We start from the raw sequence: 22,180 nt of genomic DNA, 5'->3' as shown, positions 1-22,180 counted from the left end.
CTGTGTTTATAATTCTGTATCTGTCAGTCTGTGTTTATTGCCCGGTATGTGTCAGTCTGTGTTTATAGCACTGTATCTGTCAGGCTGTGTTTATAGCCCTGTATCTGTCAGTCTGCGTTTACATGTCTGTATCTGTCAGTCTGTGTTTACAGCCCTGTATCTGTCAGTCTGTGTGTACAGCCCTGTATCTGTCAGTCTGTGTTTATAGCCCTGTATCTGTCACTCTGTGTTTACAGTTCTGAATCTGTCAGTCTGTGTTTATTGCCCTGTATCTGTCAGTCCATGTTAATAGCTCTGTATCTGTCAGTCTGTATTTATAGCCCTGTATATATCAGTCTGTGTTTATATCCCTGTATCTGTCAGTCTGTGTTTACAGCCCTATATCTGTCAGTCTGTGTTTATAGCCCTATACCTGTCAGTCTGAGTTTACAGCCCTCTATCTGTCAGCCTGTGTTTATAGCCCTGTATATGTCAGTCTGTGTATACATTTCTGTATCTGTCAATGTGTTTACAGCCCTGTATCTGTCAGCCTGTGTTTATAGCCCTCTATCTGTCAGCCTGTGTTTATAGCCCTGTATATGTCAGTCTGTGTATACATTTCTGTATCTGTCAATGTGTTTACAGCCTTGTATCTGTCAGCCTGTGTTTATAGCCCTGTATCTGTCAGTCTGTGTTTACAGCCCTGTATCTGTCAGCCTGTGTTTATAGCCCTGTATCTGTCAGCCTGTGTTTATAGCCCTGTATTTGTTAGTGTGTGCTTACAGCCCTGTATCTGTCAGTTTGTTTTTACAGTTCTGACTCTGACAGCCTGTGTTTATAGCCCGGTATCTGTCAGTCTGAGCTTATAGCCCTGTATCTGTTAGTCTGTTTTTACAGTTCTGAATCTGACAGCCTGTGTTTATTGCCCTGTATCTGACAGTCTGTGTTTACAGTTCTGTATCTGTCGGTGTGTTTTTACAGTTCTGCACCTGTCAGTCTGTGTTTACAGTCCTGTATCTGTAAGTCTGTGTTTATAGCTCTGTAACTGTCAGTCTGTGTTTACAGTTCTGTACCTGTCAGTCTGTGATTACAGACCTCTATCTACCAGTATGTGTTTATAGCCCTGTATCTATCAGTCTGTGTTTATAGCCCTGTATCTATCAGTCTGTGATCACAGCCCTGTTTCTATCAGTCTGTATTTACAGCCCTGTATCTGTCAGTCTGTGATCACAGCCCTATATCTGTCAGTCTGTGATTACAGACCTGTATGGATCAGTCTGTGTTTATAGCCCTGTATCCTTCAGTCTGTGTTTACAGTTCTGAATCTGTCAGTCTGTGTTTATTGCCCGGTATCTGTCAGTCTATGTTAATAGCCCTGTATCTGTCAGTCTATGTTTATAGCCCTCTATATATCGGTCTGTGTTTATATCCCTGTATCTGTCAGTCTGAGTTTACAGCCCTCTATCTGTCAGCCTGTGTTTATAGCCCTGTATATGTCAGTCTGTGTATACATTTCTGTATCTGTCAATGTGTTTACAGCCCTGTATCTGTCAGCCTGTGTTTATAGCCCTGTATCTGTCAGTCTGTGTTTACAGCCCTGTATCTGTCAGCCTGTGTTTATAGCCCTGTATCTGTCAGCCTGTGTTTATAGCCCTGTATTTGTCAGTCTGTGTATACATTTCTGTATCTGTCAGTCTGTTATTAAAGCCCTGTATTTGTTAGTATGTGCTTATAGCCCTGTATCTGTCGGTCTGTTTTTACAGTTCTGACTCTGGCAGTGTTTACAGCACTGTACCTGTCAGTCTGTGTTTACAGCCCTGTATCTGTCAGCCTGTGTTTATAGCCCTGTATCTGTCAGGCTGTGTTTATAGCCCTGTATTTGTCAGTCTGTGTATACATTTCTGTATCTGTCAGTCTGTTATTAAAGCCCTGTATTTGTTAGTATGTGCTTATAGCCCTGTATCTGTCGGTCTGTTTTTACAGTTCTGACTCTGGCAGTGTTTACAGCACTGTACCTGTCATTCTGTATTTACAGCCCTGTATCTGTCAGTCTGTTTTTACAGTCCTGAATCTGTCAGTCTTTGTTTACAATTCTGTATCTGTCAGTCTGTGTTTACAATTCTGTATCTGTCAGTCTGTGTTTAAAGCCCTGAATCTGTCAGTCTATGTTTATAACCCTGTATCTGTCAGTCTGTGTTTACAGTTCTGTATCTGTCAGTCTGTGTTTATAATTCTGTATCTGTCAGTCTGTGTTTATTGCCCGGTATGTGTCAGTCTGTGTTTACAATTCTGTGTCTGTCAGTCTGTGTTTACAGCCCTGTATCTGTCAGTCCATGTTTACAGCACTGTATCTGTCAGGCTGTGTTTATAGCCCTGTATCTGTCAGTCTGCGTTTACATGTCTGTATCTGTCAGTCTGTGTTTACAACCCTGTATCTGTCAGTCTGTGTTTACAGCCCTGTATCTGTCAGTCTGTGTTTATAGCCCTGTATCTGTCAGTCTGTGTTTACAGCCCTGTATCTGTCAGTCTGTGTTTATTGCCCTGTATCTGTCAGTCCATGTTAATAGCCCTGTATCTGTCAGTCTGTATTTATAGCCCTGTATATATCAGTCTGTGTTTATATCCCTGTACCTGTCAGTCTGTGTTTAGAGCCCTATATCTGTCAGTCTGTGTTTATAGCCCTATATCTGTCAGTCTGAGTTTACAGCCCTCTATCTGTCAGCCTGTGTTTATAGCCCTGTATATGTCAGTCTGTGTATACATTTCTGTATCTGTCAATGTGTTTACAGCCCTGTATCTGTCAGCCTGTGTTTATAGCCCTGTATCTGTCAGCCTGTGTTTATAGCCCTGTATTTGTTAGTGTGTGCTTACAGCCCTGTATCTGTCAGTCTGTTTTTACAGTTCTGACTCTGACAGCCTGTGTTTATTGCCCTGTATCTGACAGTCTGTGTTTATAGCCCGGTATCTGTCAGTCTGAGCTTATAGCCCTGTATCTGTTAGTCTGTTTTTACAGTTCTGAATCTGACAGCCTGTGTTTATTGCCCTGTATCTGACAGCCTGTGTTTACAGCCCTGTATCTGTCAGTCTGTGTTTACAGTTCTGTATCGGTCAGACTGTGTTTATAGCCCTGTATGTGTTAGTCTGTGTTTACAGTTCTGTATGTGTCAGTCTGTGTTTATAGCACTGCATCTGTCAGTCTGTTATTACAGCCCTGAATTTGTTAGTGTGGTTTTTCAGCTTTGTATCTGTCAGTCTGTGTTTACAGCCCGGTATCTGTCTGTCTATGTTTACATCCCTGTGCCTGTCAGTATGTCTTTACAGCCCTATGGCTGTGTGTGTGTGTGTCTATAGCCCTGTATCTGTCAGTCTGTGTTTACAGTTCTGTATCTTTCAGTCTGTGTTCATACTCCTGTATCTGTCAGTCTGTGTTTACAGCCATGTATCTGTCAGCCTGTGTTTCCAGTTCTGTATCTGTTAGTCTATTTTTACAGTCCTGTATCGGTCTGTTTGTGTTTACAGCCCTGTGCCTGTCAGTCTGTGATTACAGCCCTATATCTGTCAGGCTGTGTTTATAGCCCTGTATCTATCAGTCTGTGTTTACAGCCCTGTATCTGTCAGTCTGTGTTTACAGCCCTGTATCTGTCAGTCTGTGTTTACAGTTCTGTATCTGTCAGTCTGTGATCACAGCCCTATATCTGTCAGTCTGTGTTTACAGCCATGTATCTGTCAGTCTGTGTTTACAGTTCTGTATCTGTCAGTCTGTGTTTACAGTTCTGTTTCTGTCAGTCTGTGTTTACAGTTCTGTATCTTACAGTCTGTGTTTACAGCAGAGAGCGGCGCGAGCTGGGTGGAAGTGAAGTTGGAGCGCAGAGCTAGTCGGGAAGGTAAGTGATTGATATTGGAGTGGGTGTGTTCTAGACCCCAGGCCCTACATAGTAGGGCCTCCCTCCCATCCTCCTCCTCCAACCTAACTTTAAAGTCCACAGGTAAGTTACTCAGTGTTCTTGTTTTGGAGATGAAGTGTAGAGTAATGGTAGTGCAGGCAGTGGAATGTTCCTCCTGCAGGATGTTTGAGGTAGGGGTGACCACCGATTCTCCTGTCGACTTCGTCTGCAGGAAATGCAGTCAGATCCTGCTCCTCACAGAACGAGTTAGGGAACTGGAACTGGAGTTGGATGAACTGAGGAATATTCGAGAGGCTGAGAGGGTGATAGATAGAAGCTACAGGGACATAGTTACGCCAGAGAGCAGAGGTAGCTGGGTAACAGTTAGAGGTGGGAAGGGGAGGAAGCAGGCAGTGCAGGGATCCCCTGTGGTCGTTCCCCTCAACAATAAGTATACCGCTTTGGATACTGTTGGGGGGGAAGGCCTAGCAGGGGTAAGCTGCAGTGACCGGGTCTCTGGCACGGGGTCCGGCTCTGACGCCCAGAAGGGAAAGGGGGAAAGGAGGAGAGCGCTAGTTATAGGAGACTCTATAGTTGGAGGGACGGACAGGCGGTTCTGTGGACATGGGCGAGACTCTCGGTTGGTTTGTTGCCTCCCGGGTGCCAGGGTCCAAGACGTCTCGGACCGTGTCTTCAGAATCCTTAAGGGGGAGGGTGTGCAGCCAGAAGTCGACGTGCACGTTGGCACCAACGACATAGGTAGGAAGAGGGGTGGGGAGGTCATTCAGGAGCTCAGGGAGGTGGCTGGAAGCTAAAAGCTAGGACAGACAGAGTCGTCATCTCTGGGTTGTTGCCGGTGCCATGTGACAGTGAGGCAAGGAATAGGGAGAGAGTGCAGTTGAACACGTGGCTGCAAGGATGGTGTAGGAGGGAGGGCTTCAGGTATTTGGACAATTGGATTGCATTCTGGGGAAGGTGGGACCTGTACAAGAGGGACGGGTTGCACCTGAACCAGAAGGGCACCAATATCCTGGGGGGTAGGTTTGCTAGCACTCTTCGGGGGGGTTTAAACTAATTTGGCAGGGGGATGGGATCCGGACTTGTAGTCCAGCAAGTAGGCTAGCTGTTTGTCAGGATGTCCAAGAATGTAGGGAGGCTGTGGAGAAGGTAGCACTGACAGGGAGTACTTGCGGACTCAGAGATGGGTTCATGTGCGTATACTTCAACGCAAGGAGTATCAGAAATAAGGTGGGTGAACGTAAGGCGTGGATCGGTACCTGGGACTACGATGTTGTGGCCATCATGGAAACGTGGATAGAAGAGGGACAGGAATGGCTGTTGGAGGTTCCTGGTTACAGATGTTTCAGTAAGATTAGGGAGGGTGGTAAAAAAGGAGGGGGGGTGGCGTTGCTAATTAGAAATGGTATAACGGCTGCAGAAAGGCAGTTCGAGGGGGATCTGCCTTTGGAGGTAGTATGGGCTGAAGTCAGAAATAGGAAAGGTGCAGTCACCTTGTTGGGTGTTTACTATAGGCCCCCCAATAGCAACAGAGATGTGGAGAAACAGATTGGGAAACAGATTTTGGAAAGGTGCAGAAGGCACAGGGTAGTAGTCATGGGTGATTTCAACTTCCCAAACATTGATTGGAAGTTCTTTAGATCAAGTAGATTGGATGGGGTGGTGTTTGTGCAGTGTGTCCAGGAAGCTTTTCTAACTCAGTATGTAGATTGCCTGACAAGAGGGGAGGCCATATTGGATTTGGTACTTGGTAACGAACCGGGACAAGTGATGGGCTTGTTAGTGGGTGAGCATTTTGGTGATGGTGACCACAATTCTGTGACTTTCACCTTGGTTATGGAGAGAGATAGGTGCATGCAACAGGGTAGGTTTTACAATTGGGGGAAGGATAAATACGATGCTGCAAGACAGGATCTGAGGAGCATAAGTTGGGAGCATAGGCTGTCAGGGAAGGATGTCGTGGAAATGTGGAACTTTTTCAAGGAACAGATATGACATGTCCTTGATATGTATGTACCTGTCAGGCAGGAAAGAGATGGTCGTGTGAGGGAACCTTGGTTGACGAGGGAGGTTGAATGTCTTGTAAAGAGGAAGAAGGGGGCTTACATAAGGTTGAGGAAACAGGGTTCAGACAGAGCAGTGGAGGGATACAGGATAGCCAGGAGGGAGCTGAAGAAAGGGATTAGGAGAGCTAAGAGAGGGCATGAAAAATCTTTGGCGGATAGGATCAAGGATAACCCCAAGGCATTTTATACGTATGTGAGAAACATGAGAATGACGAGAACGAGGGTAGGTCTGATCAAGGACAGTAGTGGGAGACTATGTATTGAGTCGGAAGAGATAGGAGAGGTCTTGAATGAGTACTTTTCTTCAGTATTTACAAACGAGAGGGACCGTATTGTTGAAGAGGAGAGTGTGAAATGGACTGGTAAGCTCGAGGAGATACTTGTTAGGAAGGAAGATGTGTTGGACATTTTGAATAACTTGAGGATAGACAAGTCCCCCGGGCCTGACGGGATATATCCAAGGATTATGTGGGAAGCAAGAGAGGAAATTGCAGAGCAGTTGGCAATGATCTTTTCGTCTTCACTGTCAACAGGGGTGGTTCCAGGGGACTGGAGAGTGGCGAATGTTGTGCCCCTGTTCAAAAAAGGGAATAGGGATAACCCCGGGAATTACAGGCCAGTTAGTCTTACTTCGGTGGTAGGCAAAGTAATGGAAAGGGTACTGAGGGATAGGATTTATGAGTATCTGTAAAGACACTGCTTGATTAGTGACAGCCAGCACGGATTTGTGAAGGGTAGGTCTTGCCTTACAAGTCTTATTGAATTCTTTGAGGAGGTGACCAAGCATGTGGATGAGGATAGAGCAGTGGATGTAATATACATGGATTTTAGTAAGGCATTTGATAAGGTTCCCCATGCGGAAAGTCAGGAGGCATGGGATCGAGGGAAATTTGGCCAGTTGGATAGAAAACTGGCTAACCGGTCGAAGTCAGAGAGTGGTGGTAGATGGTAAATATTCAGCCTGGAGCCCAGTTACAAGTGGAGTTCCGCAGGGATCAGTTCTGGGTCCTCTGCTGTTTGTAAATTTTATTAATGACTTGGAAGAGGGAGTCAAAGGGCGGGTCAGTAAATTTGCAGATGATACGAAGATTGGTGGAGTTGTGGATAGTGAGGAGGGCTGTTGTTGGCTGCAAAGGGACTTAGATATGATGCAGAGCTGGGCTGAGGAGTGGCAGATGGAGTTCAACCCTGCCAAGTGTGAGGTGGTCCATTTTGGAAGGACAAATAAGAATGCGGAATACAGGGTTAACGGTAGGGTTCTTAGTAAGGTGGAGGAGCAGAGGGATCTTGGGGTCTATGTTCGTAGATCTTTGAAAGTTGCCACTCAGGTGGATAGAGCTTGTAAGAAGGCCTATGGTGTATTAGCGTTCATTAGCAGAAGGATTGAATTCAAGAGTCGTGAAGTGATGTTGCAACTGTACAGGACTTTGGTTAGGCCACATTTGGAGTACTGTGTGCAGTTCTGGTCGCCTCACTTTAGGAAAGATGTGGAAGCTTTGGAGAGGGTGCAGAGAAGATTTACCAGGATGTTGCCTGGAATGGAGAATAGGTCGTACGAGGATAGGTTGAGAGTGCTAGGCCTTTTCTCGTTGGAACGGAGAAGGATGAGGGGTGACTTGATAGAGGTGTATAAGATGATCAGGTGAATAGATAGAGTAGACAATCAGAAACTTTTTCCCCGGGTACAACAGAGTGTTACAAGGGGACATAAATTTAAGGTGAAGGGTAGAAGGTATAGGGGAGATGTCAGGGGTAGGTTCTTTACCCAGAGAGTGGTGGGGGCATGGAATGCGCTGCCTGTGGGAGTGGCAGAGTCAGAAACATTGGCGAACTTTAAGTGGCAATTGGATAGGTACATGGATAGGTGCTTAAGCTAGGACAAATGTTCGGCACAACATCGTGGGCCGAAGGGCCTGTTCTGTGCTGTATTGTTCTATGGTCGATGTTCTGTATCTGTCAGTCTATGTTTGTAGCCCTACATCTGTCAGTCTGTGTTTACAGTCCTGTATCTGTCAGTCTGTGTTTACAGCCCTGTATCTGTCTGTACATGTTTACAGTCCTGTGTCTGTCTGTCTGTGTTTACAGCCCTATATCTGTTTGTGTGTGTGTTTATAGCCCTGTATCTGCCAGTGTGTGTTTGTGGCCCTGTATCTGTCAGTCTGTGTTTACAGTCCTGTATCTGTCAGTCTGTGTTTACAGTCCTGTATCTGTCTGTACATGTTTATAGTCCTGTGTCTGTGTTTACAGCCCTATATCTGTTTGTGTGTGTGTTTATAGCCCTGAATCTGTCAGTCTGTGTCTATATCCCTGTATCTGTCTGTCTGTGTTTATAGACCTGTATCTGTCAATCTGTGATTACAGCCATATATCTCTCAGTCTGTGTTTATAGCCCTGTATCTGTCAGTCTGTGTTTATAGCCCTGTATCTGTCAGTCTGTGTTTACAGTCCTGTATCTGTCAATCTGGGTTTACAGCTCTGTATCTGTCAGTCTGTGTTTATAGCTCTGTATCTGTCAGTCTGTGTTTACAATTCTGTATATGTCAGTCTGTGTTTATAGCTCTGAGTCTGTCAGTCTCTGTTTATAGCCCAGTGTCAGTCAGTCTGTGTTTACAGTCCTGTATCTGCCAGTCTGTGTTTTTAGCCCTGTATCTGTCAGTCTGTGTTTAAATTTCTGTATCTGTGTTTACAGTTCTGTATCTCTCAGTCTGCGTTTACAGCCCTGTATCTGTCAGTATGTGTTTACAACCCTGTATCTGTCAGTCTGTGTTTATAGCCCTGTATCTGTCAGTCTGTGTTTACAGTTCTGTACCTGTCAGTGTGTGTTTACAGCCCTGTATCTGTCAGTCTGTGTTTACAGTCCTGTATCTGTCAGTCTGTGTTTACAATCCTTTATCTGTCTGTCTGTGTTTATAGCCCTGTATCTGTCAGTCTGTGTTTAAATTTCTGTATCTGTCAGTCTGTGATTACAGCCCTATATCTGTCAGTCTGTGTTTACAGTTCTGTATCTGTCAATCTGTGTTTACAATTCTGTATCTGTCAGTCTGTGTTTACAGTCCTGTTTCTGTCAGTCTGTGTTTACAGCCCTGTATCTGTCAGTCTGCGTTTACAGTTCTGTATCTTACAGTCTGTGTTTACAGTTCTGTATGTCAGTCTGTGTTTAAAGCCCTACATCTGTCTGTCTGTGTTTACAGTCCTGTATCTGTCAGCCTGTGTTTGCAGCCCTGTATCTGACAGTCTGTGTTTGCAGCCCTGTATCTGTCAGTCTGTGTTTACAGCCCTGTATCTTTCAGTCTGTGTTTATAGCCCTGTTTCTGTCAGTCTGTGTTTATAGTCCTGTATCTGTCAGTGTGTGATTTTAGCCCTATATCTGTCAGTCTGTGTTTATAACCCTGCATCTGTCAATCTGTGATTATAGCCCTATATCTGTCAGTCTATGTTTATAGCCCTGAAACTGTCAGTCTGTGTTTATAGTCCTGTATCTGTCAATCTGTATTTATAGCCCTGTATCTGTCAGTCTGTGTTTATATCCCTGTATCTATTAGTCTGTATTTATAACCCTGTATCTGTCAGTCTGTGTTTACAGTTCTGTATCTGTCAGTCTGTGTTTGCAGTTCTGTATCTTTCAGTCTGTGTTTACAGCCCTGTATCTGTCAGTGTGAGTTTATAGCCCTGTATCTGTCAGTCTGTGTTTACAGTTCTGTATTCTGTCAGCCTGTGTTTAGAGCCCTGTATCTGTCAGTCAGTGTTTAGAGCCCTGTATCTGTCAGTCTGTGTTTACAAGGTAAAAACAATGACTGCAGATGCTGGAAACCAGATTCTGGATTAGTGGTGCTGGAAGAGCACAGCAGTTCAGGCAGCATCCGAGGACAGAGTCTGTGTTTACAGCTCTGTACCTGTCAGTTTGTGATTACAGCCCTGTATCTGTTAGTCTGTGTTTACAGCCCTGTATCTGTCAGTCGGTGTTTATAGCCCTATATATGTCAGTCTGTGTTTCCAGTCCTGTATCTGTCAGTCTGAGATTACAGCCCTGTATCTGTTAGTCTGTGTTTATAGCCCTGTATCTGTCAGTGTGTGTTTACAGCCCTGTATCTGTCAGTCTGTGTTTCCAGTCCTGTATCTGTCAGTCTGTGATTACAGCCCTGTATCTGTCAGTGTGTGTTTACAGCCCTGTATCTGTCAGTCTGTGTTTCCAGTCCTGTATCTGTCAGTCTGTGATTACAGCCCTGTATCTGTCAGTCTGTGTTTACAGTTCTGTATCTGTCAGTGTGTGTTTACAGCCCTGTACCTGTCAGTCTGTGCTTATGGTATTCTGTTGGCGCAATTGCAGTCCTTTCGTTGTCAGCCTGTGGAGCCCCTTTGTTGATCTTCCCTGTGTGAGTACAGTACAGTGGTCCCATGTTGGACTACAATCCCCAGCATCCCTCTCCGCGGGGCCTGGCTCAGCAGGTGACTCAAACCGACTCGCTTCAGCTGGGGGGTGGAATCTTGCGTCAGTTTCAGTAAAATCCACTTTCCCTGGCGGCAGGGACAGGAATCCAAACACACTCGGCTGCGAAACCTCCAGTGCTGACCTTCAGAGGGTAAGTGACTGCTGCTCTGCACAGAATTAGACGGAATTCCGTGTCAGGGAAGCTGCTACATTCGGGTAACATTGTAACCAGTTGGTGAGATGTCGAGAGGGTCCAGCGCGGATACAGTGTTGCCCGAAAGAGTCACCTTTCTTTTGGCAAATGTCATTACTCTGATTGCTGTCCTTGGGTGCCAGGCGGGAGTAGTTAACCGATTTGCAGAAAACTCAACAGCGAAACCCGTGTGTGTTTGAAAAACAAGGTGTCAGTGTGTCACTTAAAGCAAACACTGCGATTTCAGGGACAGAAAGTTAGAGAGCGCAGAACGTGAAAACTCGAGTTACTCTCAATTTGTTGTTTAGTCCGCCACTGCTGAATTCCTCTCGTGGATATTTATATCTCCCACAAGATGGTCCGGGTCTGACACGGGAGAAAAAGGCAGCGACCTCTAGAGATTGCTGCTCACTCCAACCCTGAGGATTAAATCCCGGGATTAAATCTCTGGAACCGTCAAGAAATGATCTCCTCATTCCTTTCCCCTCCCACTCCCGTCAACCAATGTACAAAAAATTAACCCAATGTTCATTTGGAATTCCTACAGCACATTCCTTGTGGGCTGGGACCGAGCTCTTAGTCATACGTCGGATAACTTTGCACTCCAAGCCTGAAAACCGGAATTTATATAGCGCCATTCAACACCCAAGCAACTTGGAATTGTACTCATTGTCGCGTTCCTGAGTTAGGTGAGGATTTGGTAGGCAGGGTAGACAGGTAGGCAAGGGAACCCCAGGCCAGTGCTGGATGAGGAGCTGGTAATCTGTTTGAGTGTGAGAGTGAAGTCTATCAGTGAAATGAACAACTGATCATGACTCTATGACCAAGGCACAGCAGAACGGGGTGTTAATAGAGGGCAGTGTATTCAGAAAACTTGATCCTGTTGTGCTAGTCTGGACGGGACAGGTATTATCAGTAGATTATTAATCCAGGTACCTGGATAATGTAGGAGGAGAAAGTGAGGTCTGCAGATGCTGGAGATCAGAGCTGGAAATGTGTTGCTGGAAAAGCGCAGCAGGTCAGGCAGCATCCAGGGAACAGGAGAATCGACGTTTCGGGCATAAGCCCTGGAATCCTGAAGAAGGATTTATGCCCGAAACGTCGATTCTCCTGTTCCCTGGATGCTGCCTGACCTGCGCTTTTCCAGCAACACATTTCCAGACCTGGATAATGTAGCAGGGACTGGGCTTGAATTCTATCCTGGTGGAATTGGAATTAAATTTATATAAAAAGGTTGTGGAATCAAGAGTATAATGAGGAATGTGAATTTGATTATTGGAGAAACCCTAATGTCCTTTTGGTCTGGCTGACATGTGACTCCAGACCCACAGCAATGTGGTTTACTCTTAACTGCCCTCTGGGGAATTAGGAATGGCCAATAAATGCTGGTCCAGTCAGTGGTGCCCTCATCCTGTGAATGAATTAAAAAAAACATTGAATATTCTGTTTGGCTGCACAGTGCCAGGCTCCAAGATGGAGATGAGCTCGGATTGGGAGGAAGAAGGTCCAGTTGTCATGGTCCATGTAGGAACCAATAGCCCTGGTAGATCTTGGAATCCGGCACAGGAGAGGTGATGGCCCTAATGGTGTTGTTACTGGGCTAATAATCCGGAATGTGGGCTAATGTCCTGGGACTTGGGTTTAAATCCCACGTGGTAGATGGTTAAAATTCAAATTCAATAAAAGTCTGGAATTTTAAAAATAATGCTGATCCAATGGTTTGCTGTGTAAAAGTCCAGCTCGTTCATTAATGTCCCTAAGGGAAGGAAATCTGCTCCACGTGACACCACACCCACAACAATGTAGTTGATACTTAATGATCCTCTGGACAATAAGTACTGGCCCAGCCAGTGACATTCTCATCTCGTGAATGAATTTAAAAAAAAAAAAAATTGTCTTTATTGTGTAACAAAAATTTTTTTGAAATAATAGTGAAACAAGAGTCTAGAGAGAATGAGGAACGTAAAGAAATGAGTAAATAAATAGCACTGAAGAAAGAAATAAGACTAAAGCTGACATATTCCTCCTCCTGAAGACCTACTCTCCCGGGATTTGGAGATAGCAATAGAGATAGTGAATTCACTAGTCTTAATATTGAACCATTTTCTAGATTCTAAAATGGTCCGGGTAGATTAAAAGGGAGCAAATACAATGCTGCTCTGTCAGAAAGGAGGGATCAGGCAAAAAGGGAACCACACAGCAGTGAGCCTGATTTCAGATAAAGAACAAAGATCAGTACAGCACAGGAACTGGCCCGTCAGCCCACCCAGACTGAGCTGACACACAACAGCTTTCTTAACTAAAAGCTTTTGCTTCCACACGGCCCATATCCCTCTATCCCTTATTCTTGCATCTGTGAAGATGTCTCTTCAATGTTGCTATTGGATCCTCCCCCACTACACCCCCTAGCAGCACATTCCAGGCACTTCCCATCTTCAGTGTAACAATACCTGCTCCCACATCTCCTTTAAACATTTCCTCTTTTACTTTAAATCTATGCCCCCTTGTAATTGACATTGCACCTTGGGAAAACTATCCATTCTATTCACACCTCTCAGAGTTTAGTAAATTTCCGGATGTAGGTTTGCTCACTGAGCTGGGACGTTCATTTCCAGACGTTTCGTTACCTTGCTAGGTAACATCTTCAATGGACTTCATGTGAAGCAATGCTGAAAATTCCTGCTTTCTATTTATATGTTTGGGTAAATAGAAAGCAGGAATTTTCAGCATTGCTTCGCATGAGGTCCACTGGAGATGTTACCGAGCAAGGTGATGAAACGTCTGGAAATGAACCTTCCAGCTCAGTGAGCAAACCTACATCCGGAACCTCAATCTGAGCTACAAATCTCAAAACTTGCTGTGGTAGCTCAGCAATTAGAGAAAGAAATCCTATGATTAGGTTGATTCAACACAGGTTTATGAACTCAAAAATGCTGTTTGAGACATTGTTATTATGAGTTTGAAGCTGACAGGTATAGAGGGTTAACTGGTGGGTGTAAAGTATTTGGATTTTCAACAGGTTTTAGAAAGGCATTACAGAAGAGACTACTGTGCGGCATGGGATTGGGGTTGTATTTAACACAGATTGAGGCTTGGTTAATTGACCAAAGATCAAGTAGGAATAAAGGGATCGTTTTCAGACTGGGGCCCTGTCACTCCTGGAGTGCTGCAAGCATGCATTCTGGGGCTCAGCTCTTTATAATCAAAATCATCGACTCAGGAAGGGATTGAAGCTCATGTATCTTAAGTTTGCTGAGAACATAGGGATTACCTGGTTATTTAAGATGGGCCACTGAAAACATTCTTCAGTCAGAGAGTTAAAAGTCAGACAATCAGGAGTTCCTTCTTCAGAATGATTGATATGTGGAGTAGGCTGCAGGCAGGAAAATGAGGTTTTGGATTCTAGACACATTCCAGAGGTAACCTGACACGATCATGGGGGATTCTGAAACTCTGTGGAAGGAGCACAGAGAGCTGATGGGTTTTTGGCATTGATCTTTCTCTCATTCTGCCTTTGACCTGTTGTACTCTGTTGTATATTGTCCCTCCTTTCAGTTTTTTGTTCTTACATCCTGCAAGTATAATTCCACGCTGGAGCTCCAGAGATGCCCTCTGTCAGATTTCTCACTCATGCCCAACCTCTGGACAGTGAGTTTCAGCAGTCTGTTTGATCACAGATCCAATTCACGAATATATGCCAAACATACTCACAGCCTCAGATACTGACTACAACCATCGACTCTTGCAACACAGAAAGATGCCCCTTGCCCCATTGTGTGTTTGCTGCCCCCATGAAGCAGCTATTAAATTTTCTTACTTGGCTGCTCTAATCCTGAAAATATTTGCCCCCCTCAGGTATTTTTTCAGGTTCCTTTTGAAAGTTACTATTGAATCTGTTTACACTGCTTTGCAGGTAACAGGTTTTAGATTGTAACAACTCACCATTTCAAAAAAATCCTTTAATTTCTCTTCTGATTCTTTTGCCAATTATTTCTACTCTACGTCTCTCTGATTACTGATTCTTATATCAATGGAAACAGTTTCTCCCTGTCTACCTGATCAAAACCCCTCGTCGTCTTCAAAACTTCTGGGGAGTGATGTGGAAGGCTAATTTTCTCAGAATCTTTATCCTTCTAACAAAGGTTGTTGTGGAGTGGCTAGGTTGAGGCTCCCACACGGAAACAGGCCCAACAGGTCCACACTGGTGTTTCTGCACCACATATCCCTCCTCCCAGCCCTCGTCACCACACAGCCCAGCAACACATCCTTCTATACCTTTCCTGCTCCTGTGTTTATCTGGCTTTCCCTGCCAATGAGTGAGCATAGATAATCCACAATACAAAAACAAGCCAACTTATTTACTCAGAGCAAGTAACAGAGAGCTATATAAAAAAAGGGAGTTTTTGGAGTGATTTAAAATTGGAGAGGCCTTGTTTGGGAGGCAAAACTGAAAGGAAATGGGGAAATACCAGCTGGGGTTTTACTTTTAAAATAGAAAAAAAATTAATGTCTGTTTTTTCCTGCAGGTTGCTCATGTACTGAACTTATTAATGTGTATGTTTGTACAACGTGAATGGGTGTTAACATGCTGTCTGTTTACTACACTGTGTCAGTGCCACGGCTGCACTGTGGAACTCAGGATATTGACCTAACGTAACAATGATAGTGTGTCAGATCAAAGCTGTAGCTTTCTATGCTTTCAGTTTTGAACTCTCCCACAAATTTAATTCATTTCTCCAGCCCGTCAAATGTTAATGTGCTCCTGAGTTTGATCTGTAAACATTGTTACACATCTCTTCTAAGTATAGATGCACTACCAGGGAGCACTACCAATAATGACCATTATTTGCTCCTTCCCTGCAAGAAATCAAGACTCCTGGACACCCCAGGGGTATTATCAACAAACCCCAGCTCTCCCTGCCCCTTGTAGATGTCGCCACAGCTACCACAAGGAGCATGCCAAAGCAGTAACAGCGTCTGTCAGTTTCAACAGAGAGTGGAAACAGGCATCTTAGTCTCTCTCTCTCTCTGTCCATCTAAAGAGTGACTCCTGCTGTATGGTGTGGGGGCACCAGTCCTGGCTGATTTTCTTTCTATGTCTAGCCCAGGTAGTATTACATGCCTATTGACTCCACAAAGGGTTTATAAACTGGGACTCAGTGTCACTGAAGCCAGTACATTTCCCAAGTGAATGACTGAGCTCACTCTCTCAAAATAACTTATTGAATGTAATATTTAAAAGTTAATGTGCGATGGGGGATCTGACCAAGAGGCAGTGCTCAGTGAGTGTGCTACAATAACACAAGTAGATCAGCTGGTTATGGGTTCTGAGCAATGATCTGACTCCTGCGCACTGTAAGGCTCAGTATCATCCACCTTGAGATGGTTATGTTTTGGCCCTTGCTCAGTTCAAACCAATATATCAGTGTATATCTATTGAATATTGAGAGGATACAGCTGGGAATTTGAAGATCATCCATAAATGATGGGTTGAGGGGACATAGTTCTCTGTGTATGTTACATTGTTCTTATTGTTTAGTGCACAGCGACTTGAATACAAATGTAGGGCTGTTATCCAGTGCTCGGGTGAGATTACATCTGGAGCACTGCATTCATTACTGGTCAACGTGCTTAAGGAATGATGTATCTGCGCTGGAGGCAGTTCAGAGAAAGTTCACTAAACTAATTCCCAGAATGAATGTGTTATCTTATGAAGAAAGGTTGGACAGGTTGGGCTTGTATCTTCTGGCGTTTAGAAGAGTGAGAGGTGACTTAATTAAAACATACAAGATCCTGAGGGGTTTTAACAGAACGGATGTGAAGAGGACATTTCTTGTTATGGGAGAATCTAGAAATAGAGGCCTCTGTTTAAAAATGTGGTTCTCATTTAAGACAAAGATGGGGCAAAGATTTTTCTCTGAGGATCATGTGTCTTTGGAATTCATGTCTTGTAATGGTGGTGGAAGCTGAGTCCTTGAATATTTTTAATGCAAAAGTAAATAGTTTCCTGTCAAACAAGGGACTGAAAGGTTATTGGGATAGGCAGGAACATAGACTGACCATTAGGTCAGCCATGATTGTACAGGCTGGAGGGGCTGATTATCCGCTAGAGCATGTGCCTGTGGAAAATCAGTGATATTCCTCCATTAAGCCCTGGTGCAGTTATATAATGCTCGGAGTGGGGAATCACACACTATTAAACTATTGCGTCACTTTCCAGTTATTTTAATCAACTGACTCCGATTTCTGTCATCCATCTCCAGAACAGGTGGGACTCGAACCAGAATCATCTGGCTCACAGGTGGAACAGCTACCACTACACCACAAGGTCCTCTTGGGTTACTTTCTACTGCCTTTTGTTCATTTCCCTAATCAACCTGTTCAGAGATGTTATTACACACCTCTGGAGGAGATGGGACTTAAACCTGGAGCCCTTGGGACAGGGACAGGGCACCACGAGAGTCCCTTGGGTTAATTTTTTAAGATAGCACAGTCTAGTTTTATAATTGGAGAAATCCCTGAGATTAATTGCTGAAGGTGATTACAACTTGAGGTCAATTAGAGGTCAGTTGCTATTTATTGGTTGATTCACATGTTAGCAATTTTCTGGTTCCAGTTCATAAAAAATCAGAACTAAATGTCTCCTTTTTGTTTTATATTTGTGAAATTTTATATTCACATATTGATGTGTATTTATTCCTTTGAGAGATTTGTTGAATTTGATATGAAGCAAAGAGGAACTATTGGGTTTTCGTTGGGCAGAGAGCAATGCTGTCACAATCGAAATACCTTTATTCAGTCTTTCTAGTTTGTTCAGGGCAGTTGTCGCTTTGTTAGATCAGGAATAAATGTTCATTTGATGACTCTTGTGGCACAATGGTACTGTCCCTCCCTCTCAACTTGAAGTTTCAAGTTTCACTGTCCCAAGGATGCATCACAATACAGTTGGGTTGATTAAAAATACTTGAAAATGTGCATTGAACTAAGATCCATGTGCCTGAGTCAGGCATTGGAAAATTCCTTCAGGAAGAGAGATTGAAATAGCAGATGGGGGTCTGATTAAATTGGTTTGGAGTGGGGTGTTATGTATTGAACAATGATACTCCTGAGTAAGTTCCTGCATTGACTATTAAGCCCCACAACTTCACCAGTTTCCCTATTTGAATAAATGTGTTGGTTTAATCACTAAAATGGCCAATTGATCCTTGTTTTTTACTGTTTTTCAGAAGAAAGAGACTTTTAGCAACTTCTTTAATAAACTCAAAATAATCCATTCATTATAAGCTGTTTTTAAAACGTGGCAAAATATTGGCTATAATCTTGTATTAGAACAGTATTGCTTTAATTCTATGCATAGACACACCAAATAACACAAAAAATAAAACTGCAGAGAGGATTTAAAGGCAAAAGGGTGAAATTCTATTGACTGGAGTCTGAAACCAAGGATAGAATTTAAAATGGCCACAGTTTAGCTTTTCAAAGGGTTTATGGGATTGTCAGAAGTACTGCATTGTGGGAACTTTATCAGATTCCTAGAAACACGCACTGGGGGAGGGAGAGATACCAACAAATCCTGGGGGTTTTTGCTTACTCAGATCTGTAAAACAGAAAATTAAGTACAGAATGGGTTGCTAGACAACCATCAGCATAGGATCCCATAATAACTCTGAGCCAGGCTTTTCAGCAATTAAAGACCATAAACCCCATCCCTTTTCTCCCTAAATGCTTCGCTTGTCTTTTCTCCAAAGTTATGTGACATTCTGTAAACAGCAGGTAGACCACAGCACACATTAAACTGTTGTCAACATTTTCAGCAAAGTACTTGGTGAAAACGCTTCCTCAATTGAGAACATTTCTATAGAATTTCCTTGTGTTCTTCATGGAGAAGATATTGAGGTTTTTAAACTCATGAGCGGGCAGAACAGAAGTAGATACAGAGGGGCCATTTCTGCTTGTAAAAGAAAAAAAAGAACGAGAGGGTATAGGTTTAAAGTGTTGTGCAAATGAAGGAAGGGTGAGGTGAGAAAAAAACATGTTGACAGAGTGAATTATTTGGACCTGACCTGTGGTGGTGGCAGGTTCAATTGGCGCATTCAGGAGGGTATTGGATGGTTATTTGGATAGAAATGGTATGCAGTATGGGGAAAAAGCAGGAGATAGGATAGGTGCAGGCATGATGGGCTCAATGTCCTCCTTTTGCAAAGTAGCAATTCTATGATTCTACATTCCCACAACATCATCTTAACAGTTAAAATGCCAATATTGTATTGGATTTGTGAAATTGTATTTCCTAACGCTGTAAGCATAATCCTGTGTAGTGCTCCTGGGTGTAATTATCAGTTCTTGTTGTGTTCATGCCAGAAGTACTTCTGTCTATCAAGATACGATTGCTTCTGATAACAGCTAATGACCCACAGCAGATAGCTTCAGTTAAAGAATAAACAGTTGGCTGGTTCTCAGATAAAGGAGGCCAAAGGGCACCAGTTACTTTTATTGTGTATAGAGTGGTGAAAATCACATCATTCCAGACTAAATCTAACAATTTCAGAAGAAAACTGAGGCTGAGGCTGTGGTGTAGCATTTCAGGGAGTGCTGCACTGTCGGACGGCCAGCGCTGAGGGAGTGCCGTACTGTCGGAGGGCCAGCGCTGAGGGAGTACCGTACTGTCGGAGGGTCAGCGCTGAGGGAGTGCTGCACTGTCGGAGGGCCAGCGCTGAGGGAGTGCCGTACTGTCGGAGGGTCAGTACTGAGGGAGTGCCGCACTGTCAGAGGGTCAGTACTGAGGGAGTGCCGCATGTCAGAGGGTCAGTGCTGAGGGAGCGCTGCACTGTCAGCGGGTCAGTGCTGAGGGAGCGCTGCACTGTCAGCGGGTCAGTGCTGAGGGAGTGCTGCACTGTCAGAGGATCAGTGCTGAGGGAATGCCGCACTGTCAGAGGGCCAGTGCTGAGGGAGTGCTGCACTGTCGGAGGGTCAGCGCTGAGGGAGTGCTGCACTGTCGGAGGGCCAGCGCTGAGGGAGTGCTGCACTGTCGGAGGGCCAGCGCTGAGGGAGTGCTGCACTGTCGGAGGGCCAGCGCTGAGGGAGTGCTGCACTGTCGGACGGCCAGCGCTGAGGGAGTGCTGCACTGTCGGACGGCCAGCGCTGAGGGAGTGCTGCACTGTCGGACGGCCAGCGCTGAGGGAGTGCTGCACTGTCGGACGGCCAGCGCTGAGGGAGTGCTGCACTGTCGGACGGCCAGCGCTGAGGGAGTGCTGCACTGTCGGACGGCCAGCGCTGAGGGAGTGCTGCACTGTCAGAGGGCTAGCGCTGAGGGAGTGCTGCACTGTTGGAGGGCCAGCGCTGAGGGAGTGCTGCACTGTCGGAGGGTCAGTGCGCATTGTGGGAAATGTACCATAGCCAATCCACCTGACTTGCACAATTTGGACTGTGGGATGAAACCAGGGCATCGGAGGAAACCCACATTGACCCAGAGAGAAAGTGCAATCTCCATGTGCAAATACCCAAGGCTGGAATCGAAACCGGGTCTCTGGCACTGTGAAGTAGCAGCTAAGCACTGAGCTGCCGTGCCTTTCTCTTGGTTAGTGCGGCACTCCCTTGGATAATACAGCGAGGCTTAATGCAAATGACAAACAGTTTCTCCTTACAATTCCTTCTCTTCACCTGTTTGTGAATATTGCTGACAAGACCAGCAGTTTTTGCCTGTCCTTAATTGACAGTGGCTTGGTTGTTTTGATAGGGTCATTTCAGACGCTATTTCGAATCATAGAGTCATAGAGATGTACAGCACAGAAACAGACCCTTTCATCCAACTCGTCCATGCTGACCAATTTTCCTAAATAAGCATAGTCCCATTTGCCAGCACTTGGCCCATTTCCCTCTAAACCCTTCCTATTCATATCCCCATCCAGATGCCTTTTAAATGTTGTAATTGTACCTGTCTCCATCACTTCCTCCGGCAGCTCATTCCATACACACATCACCCTCTGCATGAAAAAGTTGCCCCTTAGGTCCTTTTTAAGTCTTTCCCCTCTCACCCTAAACCTATGCCCTCTACTTCTGAACTCCCCCCCCCCGCCAGGGAGAAGACCTTGTCTATTTACCCTATCCATGCTCACTATGATTTTAAACCAATTGGTAAACCAAGTGAGGGAGGGGCAGATTTCTTTCCCGAAGGACATTGGTGAATCTAGGCTCCCCCACCCCCGAATACTCCATATGCCAGCAGTCAGGCAAATGAAGAACAAAACTCCAACAAGCTGTTTGCAATGGAGAAATAAAGTTTAAAAAAGACATTTTCCTTATTTTATAGAAATCTGAAAGTATATATAGAAGGCTCAAGATGTGGGATTGATGACTCTCCCCTCAGTGTCTATTTTGGAGGCGGGGTGACCTCTTTAATATGTTCACCCCTTTCATGGTGTTACATATTTACACTGGAGGACTTCCAGCATGTCAGAGACAGTGTCAGACTAATGCTGGAAAAATGTGGACTTACATATGTTTGGAGGATTATGGTCCAGGTGCTGGCAGGTGGGACTAGATTGGGCTGGGATATCTGGTCAGCATGGATGAGTTGGACCGAAGGGTCTGTTTCTGTGCTGTACATCTCTGACTCTATGACGCTACGTCATGTAACAGAGTCTGATTTTGAACTTTTGTTTAGGGTCGGGTACATTTCTGTAAACATCACAATCCTCCTGGGCCAGGAGGAGGGACGCTACTAATTCACTGCAGTGGAAATTCTACCAGCCTTTGTGAGAGGATTTATACCCATGTTCCCAGGTATTACCTGAGGTCTCAGGGTTACTGGTTCAGTGGCATTGCCACAACCCCAACATCTCTCCAGCTGATTGTACTTTATTTGTTACCAGACTTTAAAAAAATCCTTTGAGTGTCAATTTAATTCGGCTACTAACCCTGTTATATAATGAAATGTATACAGGCAGACACAAACTGGCTCATTACTAAAGAAGATTAATCCCAGTCAGATCCCAGGGTGTCACTTGTGACTGGGGCTGGAGGCAAGCAATAGATGTTGAGTTCAGGGAACTGGGCATTGAGAATGAGCTGATGTTTCTATTTCCTTCACACTGATCTCATTCACCTTGAGGAGTGACTGTCCTCAGCCACCCCCAAAAGAAACAAAGTCGGGAAAAGTACTTCACAATGTACAGATAGTGGAAGCCAGTCCAGCAGCTGATCTGCGTCTGAGAACTTTCCGTCTTGTGGAGTGTTGTGGTTTGGAAAGTAACTTACATTTTCAGGAAGTGGAGACATAGGAAAAGGAGGAAGCCATTCACTCTGTCCAATCTGCTCTTCCAATCAATGACAAAATGGCACTATATCCCAATTCTGGTTATTTCCTTAGCTCTGTATTCCTCCATATTCTCACCATTCAATTTCAGTTCATCTCTTGAAAACACAACAGCTGCACCCATTTGATGCAGACAGTTCCAGGTTTCTATTTCCCTCTGCTTGTGGCAGTCCTGTTGGTCACTCAGTAACTTTCAACAAAAGAGGGAGGTGTTTGTGATAAATGTTTGAATCTGAACAGATGTGATAATACCCCTAACAAAAATAGGTAGTGATTTAAAAAAAATTACAAAAATTT

General features: G+C 44.5%; 1 protein-coding gene across 7 annotated transcripts in view; it reads left to right on the top strand.

Annotated features, from left to right (window-relative positions):
* Window positions 1–10,419: 10,419 nt before the first annotated feature.
* tfeb (transcription factor EB) overlaps window positions 10,420–22,180 on the top strand; it is a 137,726-nt gene continuing 125,965 nt past the window's right edge. For 3 of the 7 annotated variants that reach the window (XM_087973411.1, XM_087973410.1, XM_087973408.1), the window contains exon 1: window positions 16,879–16,897. The gene's annotated coding sequence lies outside the window, so the exon portion shown is untranslated. Of the gene's footprint in view, window positions 10,528–16,878; window positions 16,898–22,180 lie in introns of those variants that run through there. The other 4 variants (XM_087973414.1, XM_087973415.1, XM_087973413.1 and 1 more) reach the window with 4 other exon arrangements.

This window comes from Chiloscyllium plagiosum, unplaced genomic scaffold (assembly GCF_037043375.1).
Source record: "Chiloscyllium plagiosum isolate Xiang-an unplaced genomic scaffold, Cpla_swu_hap1 HiC_scaffold_26, whole genome shotgun sequence".
Lineage (NCBI taxonomy): Eukaryota > Metazoa > Chordata > Chondrichthyes > Orectolobiformes > Hemiscylliidae > Chiloscyllium > Chiloscyllium plagiosum.
This window is presented reverse-complemented; position numbering and strand designations above follow the sequence as displayed.